The sequence below is a fragment of the Magnolia sinica genome, chromosome 12 (assembly GCF_029962835.1).
Source record: "Magnolia sinica isolate HGM2019 chromosome 12, MsV1, whole genome shotgun sequence".
In the NCBI taxonomy this organism is placed as follows: Eukaryota; Viridiplantae; Streptophyta; class Magnoliopsida; order Magnoliales; family Magnoliaceae; genus Magnolia; species Magnolia sinica.
Window position 1 is genome coordinate 22,360,907 of NC_080584.1, and position 14,737 is coordinate 22,375,643.

Sequence of the window (14,737 nt, forward strand, 5' to 3'; positions counted from 1 at the left end):
TACAGGAATTCAAAGTTCCTAATGCTTTCACTTTGGACTTTTCTTTGGAGACTGATTTAATGCATGCTTCTTGATCATATAATTTAGACCACATATTGTTGGTCATTTTTGGTTTTTAGACATGAGCAATCATTTCTTATTTTTAAACAAACAAACTTCTTAAACTTTAATCAGCTTCTTACATGTAATGGACAGTCTAATGTGAGATCCAAACTGTCCATCAGATGATCCTATAAAAATTAGGCCATTTCACACATGAAGTGGGGCACAACATATTGAAACAAATGATTTTTCAGGCTTTTCTGTGATTTGCTTATAGTCTTTTTTATTGATCACAAGACAATTTGTGATCCATCAAAAGGCTATAAAAATTGTTGTTTGGCATTGGGGAGGAAGAAAGTGCTAATGAACAATTGACAACCTGAGAAACAGGGCTATGGTATTGCCAAACAGGGCTACTTGTGTGTATGCAGGATGAGGAGACTGTGGGTCACCTCTTCGATCATTGCTCCTTCTTAGGCCAGTTTGGGCTAATGTGATGGCATGCTTTCAAATATGCTTTATCATAATTATTGAAAACCAATTTCAAACAAGATATACCATTCAACACATTGTTTATGGACATGCAAGGCATTGGAACGGATTGCTTAAACTGCTTGATATGACTCAATTATTGTCCTGTTGGAATAATGCAACATCGGTACAGAAGCTTGGAAGACGAAACAGAGAATGAACAGTGAGATTGAGCCACATATCGTATGTAGATCAAATGTCATGTGATTTTTTTTCAGTCAGTAAATAAACAAATGCAAGTTATAAACACATTGTACACAACAACCATGTCATTAATAATCACTTCTGTCACCTATTATGTGTTTCCATGTTAAGAGGCAATGAATCACTACATTTGTATGACTTGAGTTTTATTCTTCTTTTTTGCCCCTCTGTTTTGCATTTTGATAACTCAAAAAAATAAAAATGGCAAGCACTGGATTGGGTCATTGCAGAAGTGCGGGGATATGGCATCAGGTTAATTTTTAGCATAGTCAACAACCTGCAACCATTTGGTGGGAAGACTTGGTATGTCATGTGGGCATTGGATGATGGCATTGGTTTGAGTTATTCTAACGACTCGTTCTCCTTCGATCTGTCCATTCGCTAGTATTTCAAAACTTACCTGAAGTTAGAGTTCTACTTCCAATCTGCATTCAATTTGTTCTAAATAGAAAGTTTCTTAGCAGTCGTATACTCATTATTGGGAGTAGTTTCATTATGAAAATATAGGACATTTTAATTATATTCCTTAGGCTACATTTGGATGCACTATTTGATCATATCTAAATCTCATGTTGAGAGTAAACAACTTCTTTTCCTTTGTTTCACCTCTTACCAAACATGCTCCAAGTGTGAATGGGGTCAAAATTCCAAAGGGTTTGGTTAGAATCTTCCAAATATGGACCCATTGTTTGATGACTTAGATAGAGGTACATGTATGCCAGTGCACAGAGTATGTTCATGTGAATTATCTGCTTTATCTCCTTGATTCTGCCTTCTTGACTCTGCTATGGATCATGTAAACTCTTTTCTTTCAGCATGAATAGAAAAGTGAAGACAGAAAAAGAAAAAGTGCAACAATCCATCAAAGTTCTAAAAGCATTATGATCTTCCAATGTGGAAGGTTCCTTGGCTTGACTCTGGTGCCCACCAGATCAACGGCATGGATCACTGAATGATGGGCCTTGTACATAATTCAGGACCTAAGGCTTCCTCTTCATATTTTTGAATAATGAAATTGATTGTATATTTTCTTTTGTGTTTAATTATACTTGAGTAAGCCATATGAAGACTTGATTGAGTCTTCGAGCTAACCCAACTCAGCTGAACTGTCGTGTTGAGTTGCATTGTCGAGTTTCAGAACTATGCATAAACCTGAAAGCCTGAAAATCATTCTTGTTCCCTGCCCTTGAATCTGAATTTACTTCATAGTTGACAATAGTCTGGTAACTAATAGAAGGCCCCAAACATGAAAGAATTTACTTCATTAGAGGATTATGCCTGGATCCTTGTCTAGTAGTTGCAGTTGTGAAAAAACTTGAACTATCAATAAATAAAAATTCAGATCATACAAGCTTTCTAAAGTCAATGACCTTTGATGTGCATTAGATCTGCCATCACTATACATATTGTGTTAAGCTGTCAATTGTGCCCTTTCTTTTTCATCTTTCTATTCTATGTTATTCAATTCACTGATTCAATTGTGCCCTTTCTTTTATTCCACCTGGTTCAAATAGTCGAGCCCACCTGAGTTCTAAACTTGCTTGATTTTTGGTCCTTGTCCAAACACAGGGTACTGCACCTAATAGATCTTAAAATTCAGTCCAATCCAACACTTAGGATGGCATGTCAGATGGCTGGATTGGATGGTATATGCACCGCACAAGAGACCCCACACACAATTTGGATGATTGTGTGTGTGCGTAAAGATTACTTAGGAAAGGTGGGTTTGGTTGGTATTTGGTGTTGGTTACCTGCTTTAGTTTTGGAATGGACTGATCATTTGGGTTTCCTATGGTGGATTCCATCTTATGAATGGACTGGATGGTATATATATATAAAAAAATGAGGTGGGCCCCAGATACGATATAGAAGGTTTTAATGGTGGATGTCACATCTCAACTATTTCCCGTGGGGTGACCCACCTATGTTTTGGATCAAGATAATTTTGAGGATATGTGGATATTGAAGCAGCTGTGTTTTGGATCAAGATCATTTTGGGGATATGATTGAAGTAGCTTGGCATTTGTATATATACCCATCAACTTTGAGGGTGACAATTCCTCTTCTTCAATTGCCAAGCTGAGCATTTTTCTATAGTGTTACTGTGTATGGACATTATGCATTTATAATTGTTCAACTTTTCTGTTATTTTTTCAGGGCAGGAAGGGAATCTGTATCTATTACTACTGAGATTGTGAAGCAAGGTACTTTTGAGTTGATCCAACATACATAGAATTGCTTGTGTAGGCTTTGGATAATTTGTCATTGAAACGCAATTGAAATGAAATTTAGTTTTTAAAGATGTAAAAATATTTGTCCTATCACTGATAGATTTAAGTCTTGTTCTTGGGCAATTACCTTGGGAAAATCTATTCTTCTTTCAGCTTATCATCTTACTCTTACTCCCAGCAGTAATCTTATAATCTAGGATGACACAAACTTTAGGTAACATGTATCAGGCACTTTCATGATGCTTGTTTTGCTTGAGTGTTCCTTTGTGCTTGTCATATCACTAAGAGAATGAGATCCCTTTTTTGATCCATTACCTTGGAAAGTCACTAATTCATGCCCTTGGTAAGGCCACGTTATTTTTCTTGAGCATTCATCTAAGATTTGGTTTCCTAAAACTACTGGTTTTTCAAGTTTCTTTAGTTGCAAGGGACATAACAGAAGATTTCCATGGAGCATCCAAATGCTAGACCTCTCAAGTTCCGTGCTTTTAAGAAGAGAGTTCCATGCACCCAAACAACTCCTTGCAAAGCAACAAATCATATTTTTCTCCACCTATTCACATTATGGTTATTTGTTGTTTCAAATTTATCTGTATCCAAATTTCAGTCTCTCCAAAAGTAACTCATCTTAAGATAATTGGAGACCTGAGGGAAGGGAATAAGGTCATTGTAGATGCTACGGTCACTGGGGGAACTGAAGGATCTAGCCGAGTTTAGTGGTTTAAAACAAGTTCTTCATAATTGGAAGCTGAGAATGATCTTGAAGCTGTAAGCACATCCAAATTTGTGAAGGTGAGAAAAATATGACATCATCTTTATCATTGTTTTTAATAGGTGATCCTATTCTATGGATTCAGTTCTTGCAATTTTTTCTGTTGTCTATTTTCTCTTTGATAGATGCAAATAGCTACACTCACACTATCAATTCAGATTTTGTTATAGCTCATTTTTAAGACTGTTGGACATTCATTTTCTGTCATATCCTTTATTTATGGAAGAGATCTTGATGTCAACAGGGATCTTACAAATCAAGGCTTGAAAGGTTATATAAGCGATCAGATAAGTCTTCTAACGAACTTGGTATGGCTGTAAGTATCTACTTACTTTATGTCATACACCTTTTTGTGGTTACCGTTTATTTTCTCTACTTTAGGATTTTATTACAATAATGTTTTTGTCAAAGGTATTCTGTTTTGCCATTTATATCTAAATGTGAATTCTTTTCTTGCTTTCTTTGTCATTTTGTCATTTTTTTCAGTTATGGCGGATCTAATGGTATATAGCTTAGAACATCTAATGGTATACTCAGATCATGTCACATTTTGACACATCATGCTGTATACGGCTCGAGGCCATGTGATGAATTAGCAAACCTTGGCAGATATGACTTTCTTGTAATCACTAGGCCCTGTGGGCCGAAGGTATGTGATGCCCACCATGATATTTATTGTCATGTCATCCATCAGCAAGTCCAGGTCATTTTATTAGCACAAAATCCCGTAAATGAGACAAATCCAAAACTAAAATGGGGCCATGCCAGCAGCAACAGTTGGAATTGAACACCTACCCACCGTTGAAACCTTCGGTGGGGTTCACAGAAGTTTAGCATAGGCCAATATTAATACTTTCGCGTTAATAATCATATAAATGGTTTGGATAGCATATAAACATTACAAGGAGCTCAAGAAAGTTTTAATGGCTGACGTTTACATCCCTGATGTTGAAATTCATGTATGGAGTAAATGTCACACCGGTACATGGTGGGCCCCACAAATCTTCTTGCACGCAGGGGTTATTAGAGGAAAGTCGGGTCCACAAACAAGGAAAATTTTGATGGGATGAATCGGTTAGATATATAACGAAAGTTCAACCCACGTGGTAGTAGATACGCACCCAGTGTATCTATCAACATGGCCTCTGCTGGAAACCGATTGGCTGCTAACCCTTCCACTATCCAATGGCTAGTGGTCGGTGCTTTGTGGGCCCAACCATGATGTATGTGTTTCATCCATGCCGTCCACCTATTCTTCCAGATCATTTTATGGTATTAGCACAAAAATTAGGTTGATCCAAATCTCAAGTGGGCCACACAATGTTGATTGAACGCCCACCATTAAAACTGCTGGGGGCCACAAAATTTTTGGATCAAGCTCACATATATATATATATTTTTTACCTTCATCCAAGTCTGTATGACCTAATCAACAGGTTAGATGTCAAATAACCACTACAGTGGGGCTTAGGAATTTTTAATGGTGGAAATTCAATCGCTACTGTTTTCCTATGGTGTGGTACACCTAAGATTTAGATGTACCTCATTTTTCGGGCCATAACCTAAAATTATTTTTAAAAATGGATGGACGGAATGGATAAAACATATACATCATGGTGGGGTCCACATAGTACTGACCACTAGCCACCTGGCTGATGGCAGCGTCACTACCCAAACCGCGTCGGACGCGGATTTCCTGCTAAACCCTTTGCAGGAAGTTCCTGCACAAGGATGCTAGGTGGGTCCCAAATAGATATTTATAAAAAATCCATTCCGTCCATCCGTTTTAAGAACTCATTTTAGGATATTTAACCAAAATTCAGTTGTATCCAACACTTAAATGGACCACACAAGATGAAACAGTAGTAATTCAGTGAGAACCGTTGAAGTATTCTCATGGCCATAAAAGTTTTTTTCAACTATATTTTTGGTTTTTTGACTTCATCCTATTGGGAATGACATTATAAACGGATTGGATAGCATACAAACATCAAGGTGGAGCATATGAAGGTTTCAACGGTAAGAATTTCTTTCCCCAATTTTCCCTCTCGTGTGACCCACTTAGAGTTTTTTATCCACCTAATTTTTGTTCTAACGTCATAAAATGAGATCTAAAAACGAATGGACAGAATGGATTTCTCACATACATTGAAGTGGGCCCACCCAGCACCCTTGCAACACGAACTTCCTGCGAAAGGCTGTCGCAGGAGATCCGCGTCCAACCGGGAAACGGATTGGCTACTCCCTGCCACCAGCCAATGGCTGGTGATCGGTACTATGTGGGCCCCACCATGATGTATGGATGGCATCTAAACATTACTGCTGAACCCCAACGGTAGGAATTTCCCTGACCACATTTTCCTTTAGTACGGCTCACTTGAGCTTTCGATAAGGTTTCTTTTTGGCAACGTGGCCTAAAATGAACTCAAAAAAGGAATGGACGGGGAGGATTTTTCACAAACATCACAGTGGCCCCACCTGGGTTCCCAGACGCGGATTTCCTGCGGGAGCCTTTGGCAGGAATTCCTGCGAAAGGATGCTGGGTAGTACTAGTACCCCGCCCCTGCTCGTCCCGAAGCTTCATACGTGCATTCCCATCAACGACTTCGCATATTCCCTTATACTATCTTTCTTTCCATATATTGCTTCTCCTCGTACTTTCTAAATACGTTCTCTTTCTTTCCATCAATCGCTTTCTTTTCGTCAATTGCTTGTTTTCACATTGGAAATGGAGAACGACAATGGCAGCAGCAAGAAGAGATGTTCTGCTGTTTGGGCTAAGGAGACCGCGGAGAAGAAGTTCAAGTCCAATGACTTGAACGGTGCAATCGAGTGTGCCAACGTCGCTAAAGCTCTCTTTCCAGGCCTCGACGGCATTGATAAAATCTTAGCCGCCTATGAAATTCACGTGGCTGCAACCACGAAGAAAATCAACGGCCAGATTGATTGGCATTCGGTTCTAGGTCTAGATTCTTCAGCCCAGTTGGAGACAGTGAAGAAGCAATATAAGAGAAAATCTCTTATGGTCCACCCCGACAAGAACAAGTCTGTAGCAGCAGATGGAGCCTTTAAGCTCATTTCGGAGGCATGGAAGGTGTTATCAGATGTGGCACCAACAAGGACCCGTCGATCATCATCATCGGGTCCAAGTTTTTCAAGTTCGTGCATGAAGGCATGCCCCAGGTGCAATAAAGCATGCAGCTATGATACGGTTAAGCGATCCTCAATCACATGTGTAGATTGTGGACGTAGATTCGTCTTCATCAAGCGTCGCTGCCACTGATATTTGCTTCATCAGTTTTTGGTTTGATTTGTTTATGGTCATTTGATGATCAAAACTCTATGTAATTGTATATGACATTCTTATTTCATCAATACAATCACAAGTTTCAAAGTTCCTATACCTATGTACTGTGGTGGATGCTGTGTAATCATGTATGACATTATTTTTAATTTCATCAATACAATCTGCATTTCAGTTCATCCTGCAAGGATGACCCTCTGAATGGTCTGGATGGCATATAACATCATGATTAAAAGGTTTCAATGGTAGGTTTTCATGGTCCATAGCTGACGTGGTGGGGTCCACCTGAAATTGGATCTGCTCCATTTTGGTATCCTACTCTATTGTGGCCTGTCAAAATAGATGGACAGTGTGGTTTTTGATGAAAAAAGTGACTAACCTGAACAGATAAAACAGAAGGTTTCTCATTATGGAGCAAGCTTGACAACTTCTCTTTTGAGATTTTTTAACTATGAAAATAGCTTTACCATGTGAGATCCTTAATACAGTGAAAATATTGCATCTACCCATTTTATGGTATCCATTACAGAAGCACAATCATTGAGGGAGAGCTGAATGGATGCTAGCTTCACCAACTCATTTCCAATGATGATGTGGTTGGCATTGTATAATTTTTCTAGGATCTATGAACTCAACAAAAAATATAAAAATATAAAAATATAAAAAATAAAAAATAAAAAATGAAAATTAACTCAGAGTTTCTTCAACAGATTTACAGAGCACCAAGGAGTTCAAGAGAACTACCAAAATAAGGGAAACTAAGAAATGAGCAAAGTTCAAGGAAAACAACTCTATTTGCCTTTGGAATTGAGTGTTTCCATACATACAATTCATTGGAAAACATAATTATCTATACAGTAACCGGCACAGGTACTGAAATGCTTGAGGTCCTTGTTTTGTTTCAGTCATTTTATCTTATTTTTAAAACAGAAATTTATAGGTTTTTTATTTTTATTTTATTCCCAATCATTTTGGTAAGCATTTCTATTTCACTCAGTGGCCAATTAGGGATTCCCAATTCTCTATTAAGATCGATCCTCACCATTTCACTTTTACTGATCAAATGCCTCTCCCCAAAGCAGTAAAAAATGCAGGTAAAGCACTTTGTACTATTTACAAAACACACATAGCCAATTGTTGCACAGTCGCTTTATTCAAGTAGTCCTAAACATGAGTTTAAGCAACAATAAAGAATCATGCACCAGTTGTAAATTCAGAGTACCACTATAAAAACTACAGATTTTCTTTTCAACACTAAATAGCATCCCAAACTTCTGCTCTTGCTGCTAGAGCTGGGATAAAATATATGAATGCAATCCCCATCAAAATCTGCACCAAGGGGAGCACAAATAATGAGGAGGTTGATCTTAACGATATGGTCATCATACACAGACAAAAAATGCTTGTAAATTGTAATGAATGTTTATGAGTATTCGTTGGCCTATTAATGAAAGCAGTGTCTAAGCCAATTGTGCATTCAAATATGCTTTATCATAATTATTGAAAACCAATTTCAAACAAGATACCATTCAACACATTGCTTGTGGACATGCAAGGCATTGAAGTGGATTGCTTAATCTGCTTGATATGACTCAATTATTGTCCTGTTGGAATAATGCAACATCGGTACAGAAGCCTGGAAGACCAAACAGAGATTGAACAGTGAGATTGAGTCAAATATCGTATATAGATCAAATGTCATGTAATTTTTTTTTAGGTTAGTAAATAAACAAATGCAAGTTATGAACACATTGTACACAACAAGCATGTTATTAATAATCACTTCTAAATAACCTCATTTGCAAAAGATTCAGTTTAATACAGATTCATAATCAAAGACGCCAATGCACATTTTGTGGAATTATCAAGATATGAATCCACTAGTGTGAGGACCAATACACATTTTTATGGTGTGGCCCACCTAATGGTTGGATTGGCCTGATTTTCAGTTTGCATGATCACATAATGACTTCCTGTTAACAGTAATTATATATTAGAGTTCAAAATCTCTAATACATTATTAGTGTTAATAAAATGAGATCAAATCATTTTTAGGTGTCTGCCAAACATGATATGAAGAGTTCTTTGCTATTTCTATTCCAGTCCAAATGAATTTCACCGAGAACAATTTCATCCTCCACATGGATCAAGACATTTCAGGGAATCAAAGATTAATTTGCAAGTATTACATAGAGACCAGTCAAGATTAGTATTTCAAACTAATCTAGTTTACAAGCGAAGGTGGAGATGCAGATTCCAAAAGATCTTAAGTCACTAACAAAGGAAAATACATGGGAGAAAAGAAAGGAAAGCATTCCTCATGTCCTCCACTCATCTTGGACCATAATATCTTCAAGCCTAACATCTTATAATTATTTGGCATACAAACTGTAATGGACAGTCCAATGTGAGATCCAAACTGTCCATCAGACGATCGTATAAAATTTAGGCCATTTCACACATCAAGTGGGGCACAACATATTGAAACAAATGAATGGATAGGAAAAATCTTTAAAAGTCAAATTACTTTGTGGCCCAACCAAAAGAGAGATGAAGGCAGACATACCAACCTTATAGAAAGGTAAGGTCCAATACACGTATTTTATACGTGCATGTGCGCTCGAGAATGGATGTTGTAATTAGCAAACTTCTGTTTTTGAAGCTTGTGATGAAAGTATGGGATGTCTTGCTTTTTCAGGCTTTCTGTGATCTGTTTAGAGTCTTTTGATTGATCACAAGACAGTTTGTGATCAATCAAAAGACTATAAAAATTGCAGTTTGGCATTGCAATGTTCCTCTAAAAATTGCGGCTTTTGGGTGGTTGGTGGGGAGGAAGATATTGCTAACAATTGACAACCTGAGAAACAGGGCTACGGTATTGCCAAATATTTGCCTTACATGTATGCATGATAAGGAGACTGGGTCACCTCTTCGCACATTGCTCTGTTCTTAGGCCAGTTTGGGCTGATGCGATGGCCCACTTTCAAGTGATGTGGGTTGACCCAAACTCTGTGGATCACATTTTCTCATCATGGAGCAGGTTGGGTTTAGGGAAACTTAATACCAGGCTTGGGAGAATGGCTTTTTTATCTATTTGGTGGGCAATTTGTGAAGAAAGGAATGCAAGGTGTTTCAACAATATGAGTAAGCCAGTAAGAAGCATATCTTATAGAGTCAGAAATTTGCTCATTGAATGGGCTTCTTCTTCCCCTATTTTTAAAGATTGTAATTTAAACTTTCTTGGCTAGAGTAAGGTTGGGGCCTCGGTGTCCGTCTTTGCATTATTTCTTTTTTCTTTTGTGCTTTAATAAATTTTAATCATCTTTCAAAAATAGAAGTTCCTTTCATAACATTTGGGCAACCCAAAGTTGCATGCTTGGACAAAGATGATTGTGGCATAAGAATTGAATTTTTTATTGATCATCATCATCATTGGTGATATCATATCTTATTCTCATTAGTCTATCTGACATTCATTTTCTAACTGCATGGCCTAAGAATGGACTGCTGCTTTTTTCCTACTTTTGATTCCCACTCCAGTACATGGTTATGGCATATCTCGAGAGGCATCAGTGAGGATGAAGTTGAGGTTCGTCTTCTTCCCAAGTGCCATGGTTATGGGAAGACATTTCCAAGCCCAAAAGAATAGAAAACAATTGCTTCTGTGAGAATTTTTTATTTTTTTTTCTAAAAACCTACATTATTAATATTTCAAGGAGCTCTTAACCATCACATGACTTATGCCACCGCATGTCTAGAGCACTTATTAGTGACAAAGAATCATCATCAAATCATTGAATTTTACATTTCATCTCAAAACATAAGCCTTGGGCAGTACTGACTGGGCATTTGTTTTTACAGGTTACAACTGGCTTGAGAGAAGTAGGGCTAGAATCATCAAACCTTATACTAGGAATAGATTTCACTAAAAGCAATGAGTGGACAGGTTTGTGAAAATTCTCACATTTCTTGTTTAACAGGAGTTGGGATCTTGCTGTCAATTTAGTTAGCTTAATTTGAAACCCTTGCATTATTTTCCTCGTTGAAGGCAAACGTTCATTCAGAAACCAGAGCCTTCACGCAATCAGTGCTGCACCCAATCCATATGAAGAACACATAACTATTATTGGAAAGGCATTGGGTCCCTTTGATGATGACAATTTAATTCCTTGTTTTGGGTTTGGTGATGGTTAGTCGTCTTCTCTCATTCTTTGGAAGAATTCTGAGAAAGTTCACATACCATGTTGCTTTCATTTGTTTCTTCTCCTTTCTCTTTCTTAATCAATGATCAAACTGTATTAAAGAGGAGAAGGATTACAAGAAAGCAGGAGATTTATGCTTTGTAGCTTGTTATTAGGTGGATAGCTTCTTCTTAATTCTTTTGTACATATCAGCAACCACGCATGATCAAGCGGTGTTCAGCTTCCACAGTGATCATACAGCTTGCCATGGCTTTGAAGAAGTTTTGGCCTGCTATTGGCAGATTGTTTGGAACTCATGATTGTCAAGTTGGTTTTTTCTTCTTTTACTCCATTGTTTTTTCCCCCCTCTTCAAAATCATTTCTAAAGCAGAAAAGGTAGTTTCTACTTTTATTGAGTTAAAACCTTGCATTTGGATATGGTTTTTCTGCTAAATAGAGTTGCCATTGTATCATCGCAGAATGTCGTAAGTCCTAAAGAATTCCTAGACTATTATTGCCACTTCGCAGTGGAAGTGTTACACTTGGTAATTCTAGACCATCCATCTGATAGGCCCTACCACTTATGACCCATGAAACCTGGACGGGATAGGAAATCCCGTCTGTTGATTTGTTGGGCTTTAGATGGAAAACGAAGGTGTAATGGTCTGTATTAGAAAGGGGGAAGTTTTTTAACTACTTGCTATTATTTTTTCAGTTAGATTGGCTTTTATACCATGGGCCATCCATACTAATGCCAACCATTTGGACAGTCAGGATTCACTGACTGTATAGCAACATTTACTGTTGAGTTGGCAATGGACCATGAGTTTTGTTCATTGCCCAACCGGAAAGCTCCTATGGATATACACGTTGAATGATGAAATACTTCCCTCTTATGAAACTTAATGCTATTTTATTAGGTATGGATTTGCATGTGAGATGATGTTCTTGGACAGAGTTTTCAACTAAATTCTTAATATGCTGACCCCTTTTTTTTTTCCCTTTCGTTTGGCTTTAATAAATTATCAGCATTCGATAATATATGAAATTAATTCATTTGTTTGGGATTTATTTTTTCACATTTCAACCAAGTCAGCACCTACAACTGTCCATATCTTCCAATAGACATGTATATATAGTTTTCCCCTGATGAAGGGAATTGCTTGAAATTTTCTAATTAATGTAATACAAATTGGATGATGTTGATTGTTTCCTCTACACATGATTCTATCCTTAAAATAATTGTCACCCAATCTCTTATACTTCTGGAAACTTCTGGAAGGATTCACTTATTTTGGACCAATAATTGAGGCTGCAATCGACATGGTTGAGAAACAAGGTGGGAAATATCATGTGTTGGTTATTATTGCAGATAGGCAGGTCATTGTCAAAAGACTAATCTCTATTTCTATTTCCTCTTATCATTTTACAGCAATTTGATGCATACTTTTTGAATTATAAAGGTCACCAAAAGCATTGATACAGAGGATAGAGAACTCAGCCCACAGGAGAAGAGCATGATTGATGCGATAGTTGCTGCAAGGTATATCCCTATACTTGTTGGACACTTCCAATACTCTCTATCTTTCTAATGGATTGTATCAGACAGAAGAAGAAGAAGGAGAAGCAGAGAAAGAAGAAGATAATATTCTCATTAAGTAGAAAAAGTCACTTATCTACTGCAGTAAGTAGAAAAAATAGCTTATTTGGTGGTATCCAAATGGGCCCTTATTGACACCTGAGAACAAATGGGGATTGCATCAAGTGGTTACTGAGTTAACAGAACTTGAAGAAGAAGAAGATGACCTTAGAAAGCTTTGCCAGAACAACTCTTGAGATGTCAAAACAAATATCAAGTCTATTGGCATCTTTTTATATGTTTTCTCTTTGGAATTCTTGTATCACAATCTCTTCTATCGTAAGAGATTACAATTTGATTAGGTGGGTTGTGTTGTATACCAAAAATCAAGATGGTCCAATCAGAGGGATCAAACCTATATGATGTAGTGGATGATTCATGAAATCACACTCTTCTATGTGTGCCTTTGAGATTCAGTCTGTTCGTCAGGTGGGTGCATTGTTTATGTATTTTGGACCAAATCAGACTGGTTAAATGGTCAGGTTTACTGAATGCATATGGCAAATGTTGATAGTTTGTAAAAAATTTAGCCTTTCATTTCTTTCATAGACATGATCCTCATATCTGGGCCACAACTCTAGATGGTATGGTCCATCAGTGGAATGAATGGGGTGGATAGGAAATGAAATCCTACCCTTGCAAGTAGTCAACATGAATGGGAATGTCATGCACGGTGAGATAGGAATACAACAAATGGGTTTGCATGCACGCCTTACTAGCCAACCACTGCATAAGATGTCAGGCAATGCCTCAAAAGCTGGTTGTACTCTCATTTTCTTGAATCAAATCAGATATAAGGTACTTTCCATTTTTATTTTTTTCTCTTTCTTTTTTCCTGCTATGATTCGTTTTCTTTTGAAAACCAGTAATTTGTTACTCCATTGGATTGGGTAAGATTGGTGTATATTATGGGAATCCTAATAGACATGCTTGAATGATTGGATGGATTGGATATCAAACATATGAGTTTCCTTCTTTCTTTCTTCTTCTTTTAAAAATAAAAAATAAAATTTATTGATTGTTAATCAGGTTAAGATGGGTTGAATATCAGACAATCTTATTCAAACCTTCTACAATTGTATGAATTATCAATTCTTGTCATCGAGATTCATGGGTAGTGTCATGGCCTGTGTTTTGCTTGTAAGTAAATATTTGTGAAATATTGTATGGCAAGACAAAATGTGCCATGGTAAGAACATTTATTGCTAACACTACACCAAAACTTCGGATCAGGAATGGCTACAGTTTTTGTTTAGAAACGGCCTAGGACCGTACCTAATTAAAAAGGTTTGAAACCGCTCCTAAATGGTACTAAAACTCGCTGCAAGCCCTATTCTCTCTCTCATTTCGTCATTGCCAATTTCTTCTCTCTCTCTCTCTCTCTCTCTCTCTCTCTCTCTCTCTCTCTCTCTCTCTCTCTCTCTCTCTCTCTCGTCTTTCTTCCCATTTGGTCATGGCCGATTTCCTCTCTCTCGTTTTTCTTCTCACTTATTCCAGTTGATTTCTTCTCCTCCGTTGGTCACCATCTCTAATAGATCTCATTTCTTCCGGTCGCTTGCCCAATCACATGATTTGTCTCACCATAACCCGCGTCTAACTCTACTGGAGATTTCCCTCTCTTCATCTCTAATCGCCAGACTCTCTCTCTCTCTATTTCTTTTCTCTTTCTCATTCCCTTCTCTTTCAATGTCTTTGGTAGTCGACGAATCTGCTCTTGTATGCTAGGGTTTCCAGAGAAGCTTCAGAGCGAGAGAGGGAGGAGGGATTTCTTGGAGGAGATTTCTAGGGTTGAGAAGTTCTTTAAGGATCCATCGTCGGTTAGGGCTGGAGGGA

At 37.6% G+C, this 14,737-nt stretch overlaps 1 long non-coding RNA gene across 1 annotated transcript; it reads left to right on the forward strand.

Moving 5' to 3' along the window:
• Window positions 1-811: 811 nt before the first annotated feature.
• LOC131220403 (uncharacterized) lies at window positions 812-4,139 on the forward strand. Its single transcript, XR_009158561.1, has 3 exons — window positions 812-3,188; window positions 3,223-3,800; window positions 4,025-4,139. It is a non-coding gene; the product is annotated as an uncharacterized LOC131220403 (long non-coding RNA).
• The last annotated feature ends 10,598 nt before the right edge of the window (window positions 4,140-14,737 follow it).